Genomic DNA, 17,953 nt, shown 5'->3' with positions numbered 1-17,953 from the left:
AAGAAAGGACACATAAATATGTCAAAGCCAATAGGCAATAGATGGATTAGAGTCAGGAATAAGGGATCTATCATCAAATAAAGCGGCTATCCTCTAGTTTATGCTTCTAGGTCTGAAAAGAGGCCTGAAAGGGACCGAAACAAGCTAAGAATAGGGATCTAGGATGGTAGCAAGCTTATAGTCACCATCACTCAGAAATAGAACCAAAACTCGGTCACTACACCACTATGCACATCACTATTTGCATAAATCTGCAACACCTAGAAATGTTTTTAAATATAATCAATGGGAACATTGTGCAACTCCACCGAAAAGCAGTTCGAAAACATTTTTTGAGAAATTCCCATACTTCTCAGGGTTTAACACAAGTGATGCAGAAACATTTTATTGTAAACTGTTAGATAAAACAGGGATAAAAACTATGTTGACAAATACTAAATTGATTTATTCGGAAATATTTTATGAAAAAATTATTACATTTGGTTTTGATTTCTGGAAAAACAACATTAAAACAAAAACCATCTGGGGTACAAAAGAATGGCAGGTCCAAGGTTTAGAAGCAGTATTTCACGCCTGCATGATCCCAGAACAAATAATGTTCTTGAATGACACCATTCAACAGAATACTTGTCTTGGCCTAGCCAAGATTAAAGACTTAAACAAACCGTCTATTCAAGAGCCAATACCTGTTAATACAACCGCAGATATTGAGATAGACGTATCCCAAATTTTACACCAAAACAGAACACATCCTGATTGGAAAAAGTGGTTAATCTGGCCAACAGACACAAATAACTGTCAAGATAGATTCCTGAACAAAATACAGGGGTTAAAAATGACCAGACCAGACCCTAGATACTCCCAGAGACAACATCCAGGGATAGTAACAACATACAGTGTAGGGAAATTATGCCTTGAATGGCTACAGACATCCACACTGGCAGAAATCAAGCAACACTTGACTTTACTTAAAGACGATGCTGACTTGCACGATTTCATAATGGGACCACGCAAACAGCGTCAAAAACGTTTCATAGCGGCCAGTATATACGCTGCGTACAACGAAGCTTGGAAAGTAACTCAAATTGAGACAGCATAATAAATACGAGAAATTGATCGTATTAATTTGGAAAAATCGCTTTCTGTTGTGGACAATGGGTTAATGACTCTGTCCTCCAGAATATATTCACTGGACAGTACTGTATAATCTGCTATCGATATAATAGATCAGGACTTGCTAATGTTACAACACGGTCAGTCCCAATTACGTTCTATTGTACAGCTAGGCTGAACGTTGCAAAACCTGCGTTCAGGCTGCGTGCCATGGCGTATGATAAACATAACGTCATTATTCTCTATCTTTAACCTTACTGATAAACAAATCAGTTTGGCACAAAAAGGAGCAGACTATACGATTCTGACCATTGAAAAACTTGAGAGATTACCATTGACAATGTCAGAAAAACCTGTCATTGAATGGATAATACACGGAATAATCACAATTCCGATAACAACTTTCCAATTTAAAAATTGCCAAGAGTATATACCAGCAGGCCAGTATGAAAGGTTGGGTAAAGGGTACATTAAGTCATCATGGAAATTATCTTATACACACACATGTTATAGTGAAAAGAACCAGAATGTATTTCTTAGTGGTAATAATTGTAAACGATCACTAAGCGGTATACTTCTGTGCCAAGGTATTAATTTGCATGGGGCCTGTGAGGGGACTTCAAATAACCTTTCATGCCACCAGCACGGCACACCTGCAACACAAATAGAGCCATTCTTTAGGCAACTTTCTAACGGGAGTTACGTTCTAATAATGGGCCACAGCTGTTGTGGCATGGTGCCAGGGAAAGCATATCTTGTAAGCGTTAGTTCCATGGTCACTTGCTGTATGCAAGTATTGTATCCAAACGGCCCTCCTGATACAGAGGCGCGATTTGGCCTTCCTTGAATATCTCTTCTATACAAATTGATACTTTAAGCAGAATGAAGTCTGTTCTTTTACAGACACTCCGTGCCTTTAACGTCATCAAAAGAAACGTATGATCTTCAAGTTGCAAGGACAACAGCAGAGATACATACACTTTTATCAACTAATTGCCCCGTGCATTTCGTAGAAATGCAAAGCCAAATTCTAAATATGTCAGATACCAGTGGCATCGCACATATATTTAAGACAATTTTTTCGGGACTATTAACACCCTTCGAAGCAGTCCTGGGGATCTTTCCCAATTTTGTCCATTCTGTCTTTGGCGGCCTACCACTACTTTTGGGACTCTAGCAGGAATTTAATTTTGACTCTTCTGCTCCGATATGTCAAGCCAAACCACAGACAAGACTCCAGCAACAATGGAAGAAACGATCCTAGCTATACGCTATCGGGACCGCATAACTAAAGTCCTTGGATTAGCCCGGCTAAGAGATCTGAATATGACCTGGTTTCTTTCATTCAGACCTATATGGCAGAATTGCATCTTACCTGTGCTTCGATGTATGCTATGCCGAGAAGAATGCGTGTTGGACACCTGTCTTACACTACAATCAGCAGCACCAATGGATATCGATACTTTGCTAAATCCTGTAACGGCTCATGCATCGTGTTGTCCCCAACGGTTACCAATCCTGATGACGGCATTCGTTGAAACTTCACCACTACGATTAGGTGGCAGTGAAGCACGAGATGAGAGCAACATCACCCAGGTACGACCTTCTGTGAGCATTGCTGATCCTGACATCGATGATAGCAATCATTCTCACGACTGCCCGGTTACAGCATTTTCAACCATGGTTGAACTTTCACCTGAAGCTGTAGACTGTTTTTTTGCACATCTGTTTGAAGTAATGTTCTCCCCTGAACAGAAAGAATAACTTTTTAAGCAAACCGGCACACAGCGTTCCCCTGAACTCTGAATTCGGCCTTCAGCTTTGATAAACAAAAGCTACTGAAAACATTTGGAACTAATTTTCCTCTGAAAACTAAATTATTTTTTTGTCAAAATTCCAAAATATTTACCCTTTTTTCTGTCACATGTACTCTGCTTAAAGTAGAACTATTCTTAAAGAACAGAGCTTCTATTTTTAGTAAATCTAGAGACAAAATATTACCTCAGCCTCTAGCACAAGCACAAGCAATTTCATTTATATGTGATGAAATAGTCTCGACCTTCTTTTCTGTATTAAGAGACATTTCATGTGTAATTTCGCAAATCGTTCAGCTAAATATATATGCATTCCTTTTTTACTGAATGATTACACTGCTTGAAAAACGTACAGTACCAATAATCTTTCGTGTATTTCGCATACACCATTTCAAATGCAAAAATTTATTTTGGGGTGGGTTGGAATACACATGCACCTTTACATGCTTACTATTGCTTAGTTTTTAGTAATGATGGACATTAGATCGTGGAGTGGGTATTGTGTTTTTATCTAGGAACCTGAATCAATATTGCTATTCTATGCCCTTGTACGGATATAATCAATAATATCCCGGCATTTTGACACCCTCTATTAGGGTAATGAGGGGTACGCGTCAGGGATGCCCTATTTCTCCATTATTATTTAATTTGTATATAGAGCCACTTGCTTGTAGGATTAGAGCTATGGATACAATAGCCCCTTTTAGGGCAGGTGAATGGAATAAGAAGATTGGTCTTTACGCGGACAATATTATTTTTCACTTCAAACTTGAAAGAGTCAATGGGAAACTTATTTAAGCTCACTAAAGAATTTGGCAAGGTTTCAGGGTATGAAATCAATGAGAGCAAAACAGAGCTAATGGCATGGAACTTGGATAATGAAGACATTAAATGTAAGAAGGAGATGAGATACCTAGGCGTGAGAATAACGCAGAATATAGCGGACTTAACAAAAACTAATTTTTTTAGGGTGAAGAAAGAAATAGGGACTACATTGCGAAATTGGAGTCATCTACCTCTCACTCTGTTTGGTCGTACTAACCTGATTAAAATGGTGATTTTACCAAAACTTACTTTTCTGTTTGAAACAATTCCCTGGGACTTTGACAAGAATGGGTCTAAGAGATTACAAAGCGAGATGTGTTCTTTCATTTGGGCCTCTAAGGGATCTCGCCTATCTTGGAAGAAAATTAGAAGAAGATGGGACAAGGGCGGGCTGGCAGCCCCAGACTTTTTGTTATATGACTGGGCTTTTCGTTTAAAAAATTTGAGAGAGCTTATGGGAGTACCGAAGGCTACACCCAACGTGTATATCTTTTTGGCTATGTTAAGCTTGAGTAATTATGATGAGGACGGATTCATGTATACATTTTCAGACCCAAAATCTTTCAAAAAGGTGAAACTGAAAACTTTACGGGAAGCGGCAGAGCTCTGGTATAAAATCAGGAAACAAGCAAAGTTGAGTTATTATGGGTATAGGTCGTCTATTTGGGATACACCAGGATCACTGTCTTGGGCAGAGGATGCATTGGCTATCCCGTTGAGAATAGCAGGCTTAAAAACTTGGGGAAACCTATTTCCAGAGGGAAAGCTGATTGGCTGGATACAAGGGGCACAGGTGTGGGGTAAAGGGTTATCTAAATTTAAATACCTGCAGATGCAAAGTTGGGCAAACAAGTCGGACACTGTTATCGGTATCCAGAATGACTTTGAAGACAAAATATTTCTACCACAACCATTTAAGAAGGAAGTTGCGATATGGTACTGGGCAATGGTGGAGATGGAAGATGGCCCGTTCACAATGCCGGAACTGCTATGGGGAGATTGCTTGCCGGACATCGCTACAGAAAACCAATGGCAAATAATGATGACTATACTTTATAAAACTGTAAAATCTGCAAATTTAAGGCGAAATGTTCTGTTTACTATCCATAGAGCCTATTGGACTCCCTGTAGACTATCGAAGTTTAAAGCCGGCGGACGGGTTGAGTGCCCAAAGTGCAGAAATATAAATGTGGACGACCTGCACATGTTCGTGGAATGCTTGAACATCAGGGAATTTTGGGAGGCGGTAAGCAACTGTTTGTCACAATCAATTGGCTGCACGATATAGGTAAGCCCTGAATTAATTATTACTGGGAGACACGATCTACAGGATAATAGAATAAATGATAAAGCAAAGTTAGTTTTCTATGGGGTTCTGCTAGCTCGCAGGGAAATCTGTAAGGTATGGGTAGAAGCTATGACACCGACACTTATGGACTGGTTAAAGAGCATGAGATACTTTGCGACACTAGACTCCAAGGGTCGGATGAACAAGAAGCACAGATTTTGGTCACTTTTTTTGCAACATTTTGGGTAAGGAGTGGGCCTTCGCCTTGCCATATTGTAAGAGATTAGGACACAAAAAGAAAAAATTCTATGATTAAGGCCTTGGCCTATCTCGCAGGCGTGTTGAGCAGGTCCGTCCTTCGTGAAGGCGGAGTCGGAGACCGGGCTCCGGCCTCCAGTAAGGCTGTGCCATTGGTTTACAGGGCGGTATTGAGGGTTTTGGCCCATGCAGGCTGGAGAACCGCATATGCCCGAGTCTATAGCCAGCATATGAGATAAAAGCCCAGGGCGGAAACAATCGAACATTGGGTGGCGTAAAGGCTAATGAGGATTAAAAAAAAAAGAAAAAAAATAATATCCCTATAATGGCATAAGAATCAAACCCATATTTCAGTAAATCGCCCTTGCAGTCCAAGGCACAGCAAAAGCTACTTCATTGGATTCCTAGAAAGCACAACAAGTTCTTTCGACACACCAAACCTCCAGCAACCTGGGAAATCCCCACTTGCGTTGTTTTGATTTGTTATAAAACTCCTGCGAGCACTGTAAGAACGGCCAGTTCTTAGTGACATCTTTATTGACGTCTTATGTCCAAACCTTACGTCAAACTCGGCACCTTTCAGGTATAAATATACCAACGTTGCCTTAAGCAAACACACGGTCGTGGTTTTGGTGCAGAGCAGCTATCTACTTTCCGAGAGCCCAGCTGATGCGAAAAGCCCACGGACGCTGCCCCTCCTCTTTGATGCGCTAAGAAAGACGCTGTCTTTTCTCCTGCCGAGAAAATCCAGCTCAGGCGTTTCCAGCCTACCCTTGCGGGTGACTGGGATATCGAGTCCTGAGAGAGAGATACCAGACCTCCTACATTCTATTCCCAAGGTACAGTGCTGACTAAACCCTTAGAGAGAATTCTTGAATCAGATTCTTGGCAAAACCAACTTAACTTAAACTGCTACTTACTTACTCCTTCCCACGTATTAGGCTTAGGTCAGGTACACCGGGGTAGGCGTATTTTAGAAGCACCAGTTGAGCATGTTAGTCAATGTATATATGTATGTATATATTTTATCCATTTTAAAGTGTCTTATGGCTAAGAAACCATATCAATGCTTTTACAGTATTATTTCATAATACTCCTTTTACTGTACGTACTTTACTTTATATTAAGTATTGCAATTGTGGCAATTCATTTCTCTTGCATGAGAAGGAAGACTGCTCAATAAATAATATCTTTTATTGAAAACACCCGTCTGTCTCTTCTCTGCACTCTGGTGAAACTAAGAACGCACTTCTGACTGAGTGAAATAGCTGTCTATTGTTTTCACACAATTCTAGAGATTTACTCTTATTCTGGGGGAGCAAAGTTGTCATGTTATATGGTTGTCGGAAGCTGAATCCCTTCTTGTCTGAGCCAGGGAATCTTATCCCTTCCTATTCATTCAAGAAAGTTTCCAGTGACCTCTGAGCTAGCTGGCGCAAACCTAAATTAAGTTCAACATAGTCAGTAGAGACCTAGAAGACCTCAGTCCTACGTCTACACTGCTGTTTATGTTATTCCAATGCGCAGAGCCTATTGGGAAAATAGGAACTACACTACACTTTCTCCAAGTTCTTAGTCCAGCTTGTCAGCTGGTTATATTTGAACCTTGTAGTTTCCCATCCGTGCTTTTTTCAAGAGATTCCCAACTGACCAATATCCCTGCTTGTATCAGCTGACCCCATTTTGTTATACTTGCTTGTTTAATGGGAATCGCTAATGTGTCTTTCAAGCATTCTGGTGTGCCTGGCGATTCCCAAATTAGTGCAAAGGTGCTGGAGTAAGGTATTTATAATATTCTTCTAATCTGATGCCAGCTAACGCAAGCGGTGCCTAGGACCTTCAACTTAACTTTTTTTAAAGATTTTGGGGACCAAATTTGTATAAGTAGAAATTGCCTCCTAAAATTGATTTGTAATAGGAGGGATAGGAATGATGTTCTTTAAGTAAGACTCTAAGGTTTTTTAATTGGAAGGCTCTGAAGTAAAACAAAAGGTCTGGACTGGCTATGCCCAGTGTTCTTTTTTCCTGCGTAGTTCTTTCCATGCTATTCGTACACCTTTTGATGCCCAAATTATACTATTCTCCTCGCTTTGTATTTTCTTGACCCATTTTATCTTGGATTTCAGAGGGATAGTGTTAAAGATAAAAGTTAATTTTGGTAGGATCATCATTTTTATCGCAGTAGATATTCCCATAAAGGACAATGGTAGTCCACTCCAAGTTTTCAAGAGTTTCCTAGCCTCTTTCACCTTTCTGTCAAAATTTGTTTGTGCAATCTCGTCAATATCCTGTAAGATCTCTATTCCTAGATATCGAACTCTGTTTTTGTTGAGGGGTGTGGGAGTGGGCAGTCCCATTCAATGATTTCAGGTTTTAGGTGGTTAACTTGGTACACCGAGACTCACCCAAAGTCATCTAATAGTTTAGAAATATTGGGTCAAGATATTGTGAGTTTGTTTGTAAAGACCATTAGGTCATCTGCGTATAACACCACTTTTTTCTCCCATGCATGAGAACTAAATGGAACAACTCCCTGTGATGTTCTTATGGAGTAGGCCAACATCTCAATATATAAATTGAATAAAGACGGAGAAAGTGGGCATCTTTGACGCGTGCCTCTTTCAATCCTGATTTCTTTGGTCAGGGTTCCATTTACAAGTATTTTTGCCACTGGAGACTCATAGATATTCATAATCGCATTCAGAAATTTGTCACCTTGATTGTATTTGCTAATTACCTTACAAAGGAAGACCCAGTTCACTCAGTCGAAGGCCTTAGGGGTATCAAAGTGAGGATTGCAAGGGGGGTGTTCTCTTGCGTGGCTATACCAATTGTTTCTATCAGTTCCTGTGTTCATTCATGTAATTGCCTGCCCTTAATAAAACCTTTTTGATCATTGTGGGCAAGCTTATTTGACACCTGCCCCAGTCTTGTTGCTAAAATTTGTGAATAGATTTTATAATCATTATGCAAGAGGGAAATGGGTCTGTACGATTCACATATGAAAGGGTTTTTCCCTGGTTTCAAGAGTATGCTAATAGTGACATCATTCCAAGATTCAGGTAACTTGAAACCATTATAAAAGATCTCATTCAGCATAGTCACAAATATAGGGCCCAGTAGGTCCTTCAGGTAAACGTACAACTCATTCGGGAGGGCATCTGGACTGGTTGCCTTCCCTTTATTTAACCTCAACCAAGCCCTGTTAACCTCTTTGATTGTTACTTCTGCATTGATTAATTCCCTGTCTTCTTCTTCTAGGCTAGGGACCTTTATTTTCCTTAGGTAGGTCTCCACCTGATCCTCCGAAGACTCTAGGTCTTCTGCATTTAAAGACTGAAAGAAATCAGCGAAGGCATTCTCAATCTCCTCCTTGTCTACTATTTGCTCTGCTTGGTTTCCTGTCTGTATTGCTGGTATTCTATTTCTATTCTGTTTAGTCTTGAGTTTCCAAGCAAGCAGTTTACCACTGCCTTCTCCATATTCGTAATTAGACAGCTTGCTAGCTTCCTACTTTTTCCGGATTTTGGAGTTTAGTATGTTGGTTAACTCAGCTTTCTTATTCAATATTTCTTTCTCAATTATTTCCTGAGCTTGATTAGGCTCAACCACCTCCAATTTCTTGATCTGGTCTAATATTTCCGATTCTAGCTAGCTGATTTTTGTTTTTTGTGATTTTGTTCCTAAACACGGATAGATTAATTAAGGCCCCCCTAATTACAGCTTTATTAGCATCCCAAACTATCAAAATCGGTGTTTCCTTATTACTATTATCCTTAAAGTATTCCTCCGTAATTAGTTTAAGCTTATCTACAACCTCCTGGTCTAAGAGAAAGAGAAGTGTACGATCTAGAGTCCATCTGGGTGTTGCCTGGTGCCTATCAATTTTTAATGCCAATGTGACTGGGGAATGGTCTGACAGATGGGCTAGGATGTAGTCTACACTGACTATGCTGTTGCTTAAAGTCTTGTCTAACAGGTGAAAATCAATTTTGGATGCATGTCCATATGTTTTGTTTCTCTAGGTGAACCTATTCCCTGATTTACTTTTCTTCTTACTCTTCCATATATCCACAATCTCCAGGTCTTCTATGTATCTATCCTGTCAAGGATCAATCAGTATATTAAAATCTCTACCCAGTATAATTGGGGATAACGCTTCTATTAACTGGGAATACTGTGCCTGAAGGGGAGGTGGGTCATCTGTATTTGGACCATAATATCCCACAATTGTGTAGTAATTCTTTTCTATTTTTATTGTTGCTATTGCCCACCTTCCCCCTAGATCTGTTAGCTCTTCTATAATCGTCACTTTTGCAAATTTTTGTAATATGATTGCCTCTCCCTTAACACAACAAGACTGGTGTGTGCAAACATAGCTACCCACCCATTTTAGATGTTTCATGATTTTATCCCACTCTTGTTACAAAAGGTGTGTTTCTTGTAAAATGATCACATTGCTATTAATAACTTTTAAGTATTCTAGAATCTCCTCACTTTTCTTTACTCTGAGACCATTCACGTTCCAGGAAGTGAAGTTCATTTTATTATTTATCATCCCTTTATCATCTCAACAAGGATCCTGTTACCTCCCAGGTTCAAGAGTTCGGACCAGTCTTCCTATGCATGATGCATGATGGACAAAATTCCTTTTTCTTCACTTTTTACCCGTATGCTCCCACACCTCGTGTACTTGTTTATGCTGCATGCCCCCCTCCCCACCCTGAAGAACCCTCCCTGTTCCTGTTGGGCAGATCGGATTTGCCCTTTTTGAGAGTCACCCACTCCGAGCTGAGCCAAAATCAACTTATTTTGTGTTTCCCCTGAATGTCTCATTACTTCTGTGCTGATTTAAACTGATCTATCAGTTTTACGACCTCATTAGGATCCCGAATATTATGCATTTGGTTTGCCCACATGATTTTAAGTGAGGCCAGGAATCTCATCTGGACTGTTGCCACCAGAATCTAAGTTCTTGCGTATGGTTCCCGAGCTCCCATTGCCTGTCCTGCGTAGCTTTTGATATATCCGAGCAAATTCTTAATTTGTAATCTCCTCTGGTGAATACTCCAGATTTCACGGCTTCCTTCAAAATCTTCTCCTTGATTGTATAGGTCTTAAAATTAATTATAATTCTCCTCTGGTTATTCCTGGGTTTCCCTGATTTAAAAGCGGCTCTTTGAACCCTTCGGCTCCTCTTCTAATGTCTTAACATTCATTCCAGGGATGAAGTCTTTGAAAAGGTTAATCACAAAGTTCTTGGTATTTTGTCCTTCCTCTCCGTCAGGTATATTTAAGATTCGAAGATTATTGCGCCTTGCGTTATTGTCTAACGACTCAATTTTATCGTTAAGTGTAGGAAAGACTGGAGGACTCAGGGAGTTGAAAGTAGCAGGAGTTTATTGGGAACACGTCTTAGTAAGTCCAGTGCATCAGTTCATAATGGCATAGTTCTAAACCACAGATCTCAGCATGCACATTCAAAAGATGCAGTCAAAGGCATGTGCACAACAGCCAGAGACTGCCACGAGATGTCACAGGAAAAGCCACGTGCCATCTCGTGGTCACAGATAACAACAGTATGTGCAGTATACAACACAAAGCTCCCTCTCATTTGCTCTCAAAGTGCGGATCTCCACTTGATTCTCGATTGTGTCTCTTTCGAGTTTTTCTATTGTTACTTCCACTGCTTGTACACGATCCATCAGGGAGTTCACTTTCAATTCAAGAGCCCCGCAAGTTGCTTGAATCTTCTCCTTTTTTTTTGACTTGGCAAAATTAGCTCTCATTTCAACAATTAGAGTGCCCATAAGTTTCCCCATCTCTGACTGAGTGGATTGATCTGGGGGCTAACTTAGTCCAACCTCTCTGTACTCTTCTATCACTGGGCCTTTCCTTGACACTCTTCCTGAACATGACATACCTACTTCAGTGGCTTCTGTGGCTAAGGCTTGGTAACAATCTCCCTTCTCTTGGGGGTATGGGCATCTCCTTGCATTTATGTTTTGTTGCTTTGCTTAACCCCTACCTACTTATTTGACTCTCCAAGGGATAGATTTGGAGGTGATTATTTATTTTGGATCTTGAAATAGGAGCGAAGACTCCTGTTTACCTTGACTCGGGTTAGGCAGTGAGGAGGTGGTATCCCCACCCCCCGGCTTTGGTTTATCCCTTTTTTCCCCTCCTTATTGCTACTTTTAAGGATTGTAGGTGTTCTGATCAGGTTTTTATGTGTGTTGCCAAAACTGGGATTTTCTATGTCAAAATGCCTGCTTCTAAGGCAATAGCTGGCCCCATAAACTGTTGCCTCTCACCTAATTAAACGTGTGGGCTGATATTGTCCCTTCCATCCCTTCTGTGCAAACTTCTCCGGTGTTGAAGTAATTTTAGGGTCTCTGGGGGTTTTTCTACTACTCTTACCCCTCCCCTGCCTCTTACCGGTGTCATACAGGGACTCCTGCTCTCCTTCTCTGCTTTGTTCTGATTCCTGTTGTCTTCTGTGCCATCTGTTCCTTTTAGCCTTCACCCAGAGCAGCCTGCTGCTCCTCTGTGCCAAATTCTGGCAGCTGCCATCTGCGAAGGCCGCAGCCCAACCGCTGCATCCGCCCACACATTGCAGCCAGGAGTGCGCACTCCCCCCTATCTCAGTATTCTGCTCGCTGGACTGCTCTTGGCCCCAGGGACTCGTCCTCCACAGAACCATTGGGTGCGGCCAAACTCTCCTGCGACAAACAGAGAGGAAACAACTTTCTTCCTCAGGTCAGTGGGACGTTTCTGTCATACTTTTATTCCATGTGATTATGGCCCATGCATTGTTGCCAAACAGTGGGGGGAGATCTAATAATGAGTCATGGGTCTCTCTCGCTCACTCTGGCGGGTGAACGCTCCAGACCGGATGCTTCAGTCAGCCGGCTGCCATGTTCTTCCCGCCTAGCCCAAGAAACAGTCCAACGGGCCAAGCTTATGCAGATTTTAGTGGGTCAGGCACTCTGCAAAATACTAAGAGAATACCAAAACACCCAACACAGTTCCGCAGGGCGATCCTCAGCAAAACTGGTGTTGGAAAGGACAAGCAGGACGAGATTGCTCCAGATGGTGGCAAAAGTGCCACCAGAGCACAACACCATTGTCGCACAAGATCAAGAGGCTAAGAAACAAATGAAACAATACGCAGATGCACTGTAACATGCCACGCCATAAACCTGAAGCAAGGAGACTCAGTTCTGGTGCCTCAATGAAAAAAAGGAAGTCAGACAGCATCGTCTCCAATGAACTGCTAACAATAACAAATGTTAAAGGGCCCTTGATAACAGCAGCAGCAGGTCCCTACAGGATCACCAGAAACAGCTCACACACTTCAAGGAAGTAAGGACATCAGATGAGGAAGAAGGAGAGGCAGCTCATAGGAGCTGCACAAAACCCGTCAAAGAGGAAGTAATAGACAGCATGGAAGGGACAGCACACCGCAATGAGAGATGGGACCAGGTTGAAAGGATACTGAATGAAGGAGCTGAAATATCCTGCCCAAAGAGAGTGAGCAGAAAACAAAAGAGACTGATCGAAGAAATATAGTGATGGAGGTAGCAAGTAAGCATCACCAGCAGCAAAGAAAACAAGGATGACAGTGCTTTCTGTCTTGTGACCTGCCAGTGTGTTTCTTTTCGCTCTCTATCTCTCTCTCCATTTCTTCTTTTTTTCCACAAAAGGGGGATGTTAAGAAGTACTCTGCAGACTGAAGTAGTGTGAAGTAGGATTTATTATAACAGCCCCACACGGTGGTGATGCGTGGGTGAACGGAACATCAATAATGACAGTTGGTGTCAACGTAATCAGCTGGGGTTAGGAATGGAATGTGGGGGAACCAATGGGAGGGGGAGAAGCTGGGAAGGTTCACGCGCAGGGGAAAGGAAGGTACCATGCGCATGGGTGCAGGGGGGGTGGCATGGGTAAGATACAACACATCTTCCTCTCTATAGAGTATTGGCAACAGCGCCACAGGAAGGGGTGGCAAATAAACAGGAGGTGCAAAAACAGTAGGGTAGTTAGTCACACTCATAATCATCCAAACGTTTAGGTCTGCGGATGGTCCTACCAAACCTTCCAGAGGTCGCTGGTAAGTGTGGCGCACATTCGGTGTCCGAATGAGAGTCAACGTTGGATCTGCCGAACCTGCCACTGAATCTGTGACCATCAGACACCACTTCAGAATCCGAATGAGGGTCATCCTGACAACTCCGATTACAAGTCGAAGTGCTGGGATGGACACCTGCAGACCGATCTGTCGATTGGCCATCATCAGAGTCAGAGTCGGGTTGGAGGTCACGTGTGCTGTTGTTTCTGGGCCAATTATCCTCATCAGTACTAGATCTATCAACATCTACCCACAAATCATTGCTAACGGTAACATGCTGCTGGTGACCCTGGGCCTTGTCACTGGGATGATAGTTCGCCAGTCTGCTCATGTGCCAGACCTTCCCATCACTGAGTCTTGCCGCATTGTTAAACAGTTCGTCAATGTGAAGTGGGGCGGTAAATCTGCTTTCTCCTTTCTTTACTTTTTTCTCCAAACGAACTTTCACCAGATCGCCAACCTTGAATGAATGATCTTTTGCACTGTGTCTAGAATCATACCATTCTTTGTAGTACTTCTGTGCTTTGATGATGTTCTTTCTTATGTTTTCCGGTGACCATTCAATTTGTTTTGATTCAGACATCCATCCTAGATCAACGCTCATGGGCTGTCTGCTTCTCATGAGAATGAATGGTGCAGTGCGAGTGCTTGCACAAGGAGCAATCCTGAATGCCCAGATGAGTTTGTATATTTCCTCTTCCCAGTTTAAGTTTGCATTTCTGGATAGTTGAATGTGTCCCTTCAAGACACGGTTAAAGCGTTCAGTGAGGCCGTTTCCTTCAGGGTGATAAATTGACGTGGTGTGGTGGGTGATGCAGTTCCTAGCAAGGAATGACTTGAATGCTTCGGAACAGAATTGCCGGCCATTATCGGTGAGGACGGATTTTGGTAAACCTTCACTGAGAAAGAGCTTGTCCAAGAAGTCTATACATTTGAAGCTGTCAATTTCCTCTACAATCTTAATTTCTGGCCACTTGGAGAAGTGATCTATTGCCACCAAGATGTACTTGATTGCTCCATCATGTCCTTCTACAGGCCCCACGATGTCCAAACCTAATTTCTCCCATGCCATTTGCGGGGGTTGAATCGGAGAGAGACTGACTTTTGACATCTATTGCCACCAGCTTCGGAACAGACTCTGCATCGATCTCAGGGACCTCAATAAGAACATTATTGTTGATCAGTATCCCCTACCACGTATTTGCGAAATGTTTAGTGCCACCAATGATATGTGTGTATTTTCCATAATTGACTTAAAATCTGCATATCACCAAATACCCCTGCACGCAGACAGTAAAAAATTCACTACCTTTATCTCACCCTTTGGTTGCTATCGGTTTACCAGAGTACCATTTGGTTTAGCCTCTGCCGCAGCACTTTTCCAGAGGGTCATGACATCCATTCTGGAAGGTGTTGAAGGTATCAGGTTTTTCCAGGACGATATCCTGGTCATGGGCAGCAACCAATCGGAACATGACACACGCCTTAGACAAGTGTTTTGCAAACTGAAAATGCATGGGTTAACAGTAGAACTAGACAAATGTAAAATTTCACAGGACAAAGTGGTTTACCTTGGGCACACTATCAGCCGTGATGGGATCAAACCCAAACAGGGTTTGGTGGATGCCATCCTCAATGCTCCATGTCCCTCAAGCAAAGAGGATGTAAGAGCCTTTCTCGGCTTGACGGAGTATTACTCCAAATTCATAAGAAACTTCTCTGAAAAAACCTACAGCATAAGACAACTATTGAAAAACAAAACCAAATTCGTCTGGTCATCGGACTGTCAGAACACTTTTGTTACCATCAAGAAAGAAATCAGCGAGGCGCCCTTCCTCAAAGGTTTTGACCCCAAAGCAGATATTTACCTGATGCGTGGGTGAACGGAACATCAATAATGACAGTTGGTGTCAACGTAATCAGCTGGGGTTAGGAATGGAATGTGGGGGAACCAATGGGAGGGGGAGAAGCTGGGAAGGTTCACGCGCAGGGGAAAGGAAGGTACCATGCGCATGGGTGCAGGGGGGGTGGCATGGGTAAGATACAACAGGGGACATATTGTGATGTGATGCAGAGGGCACGAGGGCCCTGCACCCGGGTGAATGGAGGGGCCAGCCACCGAATACCAGTTCCGGTCAGGGAAGGGGCTGGGGGCAGTGCCAAGCAAGCAGGGAGGAAGTAGGACTTGCCTGCGAGCACACAAGCAATAAGGAAAAAGAAAGAAACTTAAGACCATAACTATGTCCTGGTAATACTTGGGGGCTCAGGTATATGTGAGACACGACATATAAGAAGAGTGGTCTATCGAAATTGATTGATTTTGCAATAAGACAATGAAAAAAATCCAATGCTACTGGGAGTATGCTACTGAAAACCTAGTCAGCCTTATGCCAATATGGCCGCCTTATTTTAAGTAAATAAAGGCTGAGGGCATTGAGCATTAATTTTACCTGTTACTTTTTTTGCATTGCCCACAAGGAACTCCACAACATACTCAAAGAAAAATAAAAAATATTGATGCATTCTCAAGCCTGGCTGCGGTTGGTAATGAGGTTTAGAGTCCACACCCTCCCACCGCAATAAGAGCAATGCAAAAGAAAGCTGTGTTCAGATTCTCCGGGCTATTAATAAAACTAGCTGGGTGGTGCTGTGGAAGGATATTGCTGTAAAGGCTGCTTCTCCGAGCAATTTATAATGAGGCGAGTATGCAAAGATGAAGAGAAAGATGTCCTACTCAATTTTTGCAGCAAGATATACTTGCACTGCAAATGTCTTTTTGTAACACCAGACTTTGCACTGATTTGGGAATTCATGATGTTCACTTTCACTCAAAGAAGCCAAAGTTTGACATTCTGCTGTGCTCTGGAACTCTACTGTTGCACTTGTAGAACTAGCAAACCCCACCCCCCCCCCCCTAGTCTTTGCGGGTGCGGCAATGCTGGAACAGCACTGAAAATAGATGAGTTGGACAAGCCACGCACAACAATATGAGTGCCTACAATTATTTCAGAAGTAAAAAAAAACAGAACAAGGAGTTTTGTGAGCCATGCCCAACAAGACGCGTGGCTGTCATTATTTCAGTTGTAAAAAGAACAATTGATGGACAGAATGCAGAACAATGTCATACATTCACCCCAGTACAGAGATCTGGGCCTAATCCATTGTTTTTTTGCTCAGCATGCCATTCCAATTTGGACCCAGCCATTTGCAAATCAGTCTTGACACAGGCTGACCCTAATGATCTTAACAGCCTCAGACCTATCTCTAACCTCCCATTCCTTGCAAAAACATTAGAGAAATGTGTTCTCCTTCAACTCAATAATCACATTAATAAGTTCAACCTGCTTGATGCCTTTCAATCTAGTTTCAGAAAAGGCTGTAGCACGGGAACAGCTATGCTCAACGTCACTGATGACATTCACAAGGCCCTAGACGAAGGAGATGCCTGCCTACTCATCCTTATTGACCTATCTGTGGCATTGGACACGGTAAACCATCCAGCCCTTTTGGAGACCCTGCCGAAATGGTCCGGCATCAATGGCACGGTACTAAAATGGTTCACCTCTTTCCTTCAACACCGCTGGCAACAAATTAAAATTAACTCCTGTCTCTCAAAACCAACTAAAGTTACACTTGGGGTCCCGCAAGGCTCGATCCTCTCCCCGTCCCTCTTCAATCTCATCATATTGAAAAAAGCCTGAGTGAATTACCACCTTTAACCTTACGACTCCAAAATCTATTTCAAGATCAAGTCTCCCAGCGACATCCGACTCCTCAATACCAACATAACCGAGATCCAAACTTGGTTCTATGTTAACCAATTAAAGCTCAACCCAGACAAAACGGAACTAATCCTATTCTCTCCAAAAGTAACCATCGCCCAATCCAAGAGTGACTCAAGAAGCTGGTTGCCCTAAACTGCCCCTTTAGCCTATTCGACTCAGTTAAGTCTCTAGGCATCACCCTTGACAAGAACTTATCAATGGAGGCCCACATCAAAAACTCTGCAAAAAGTGCACTTTTCTCTCTAAAATACCTCAAGAAACTGAAAACTTTTCTACCCCATGATGACCTCAAGACAGTAGTCCAATCTCTAGTTCTCTCCAAAATCGACTATGGGAACGCCATCCTTACAGGGACTCCGAAAGCTCACCTAGCCGCTCTTGGAGCAGTGCTGAACATTTCCGCTCAACTTGTATCTGGAGTTAAAAGATTTCAACACATCACTCCAGCCCCCAACAGCCTCAATTGGCTTCCCATTGAAGGGAGAAGTATCTATAAATTGGCCTGCATCACACACAAAACCCTTCACTCTCCTGCCCCCAACTACTTAAACAACAAACTGATTAGAGCAGGCCTATCCAGAACACTTAAGAAAGTCCAACTCACTCCTTCTTATTCCTCCAAAAGTGAAAAAGAAAAAAACCCAATACCGATCGTTCTCTGGCAACGCTCGCAGGATATGGAACGCTCTCCCTGGAGTCCTCAGATGCAACCCCTCCTTCTCCTGGTTCAAAAAGGACC

This window comes from Lissotriton vulgaris, chromosome 5 (genome assembly GCF_964263255.1).
Source record: "Lissotriton vulgaris chromosome 5, aLisVul1.2, whole genome shotgun sequence".
In the NCBI taxonomy this organism is placed as follows: Eukaryota; Metazoa; Chordata; class Amphibia; order Caudata; family Salamandridae; genus Lissotriton; species Lissotriton vulgaris.
This window is presented reverse-complemented; position numbering follows the sequence as displayed.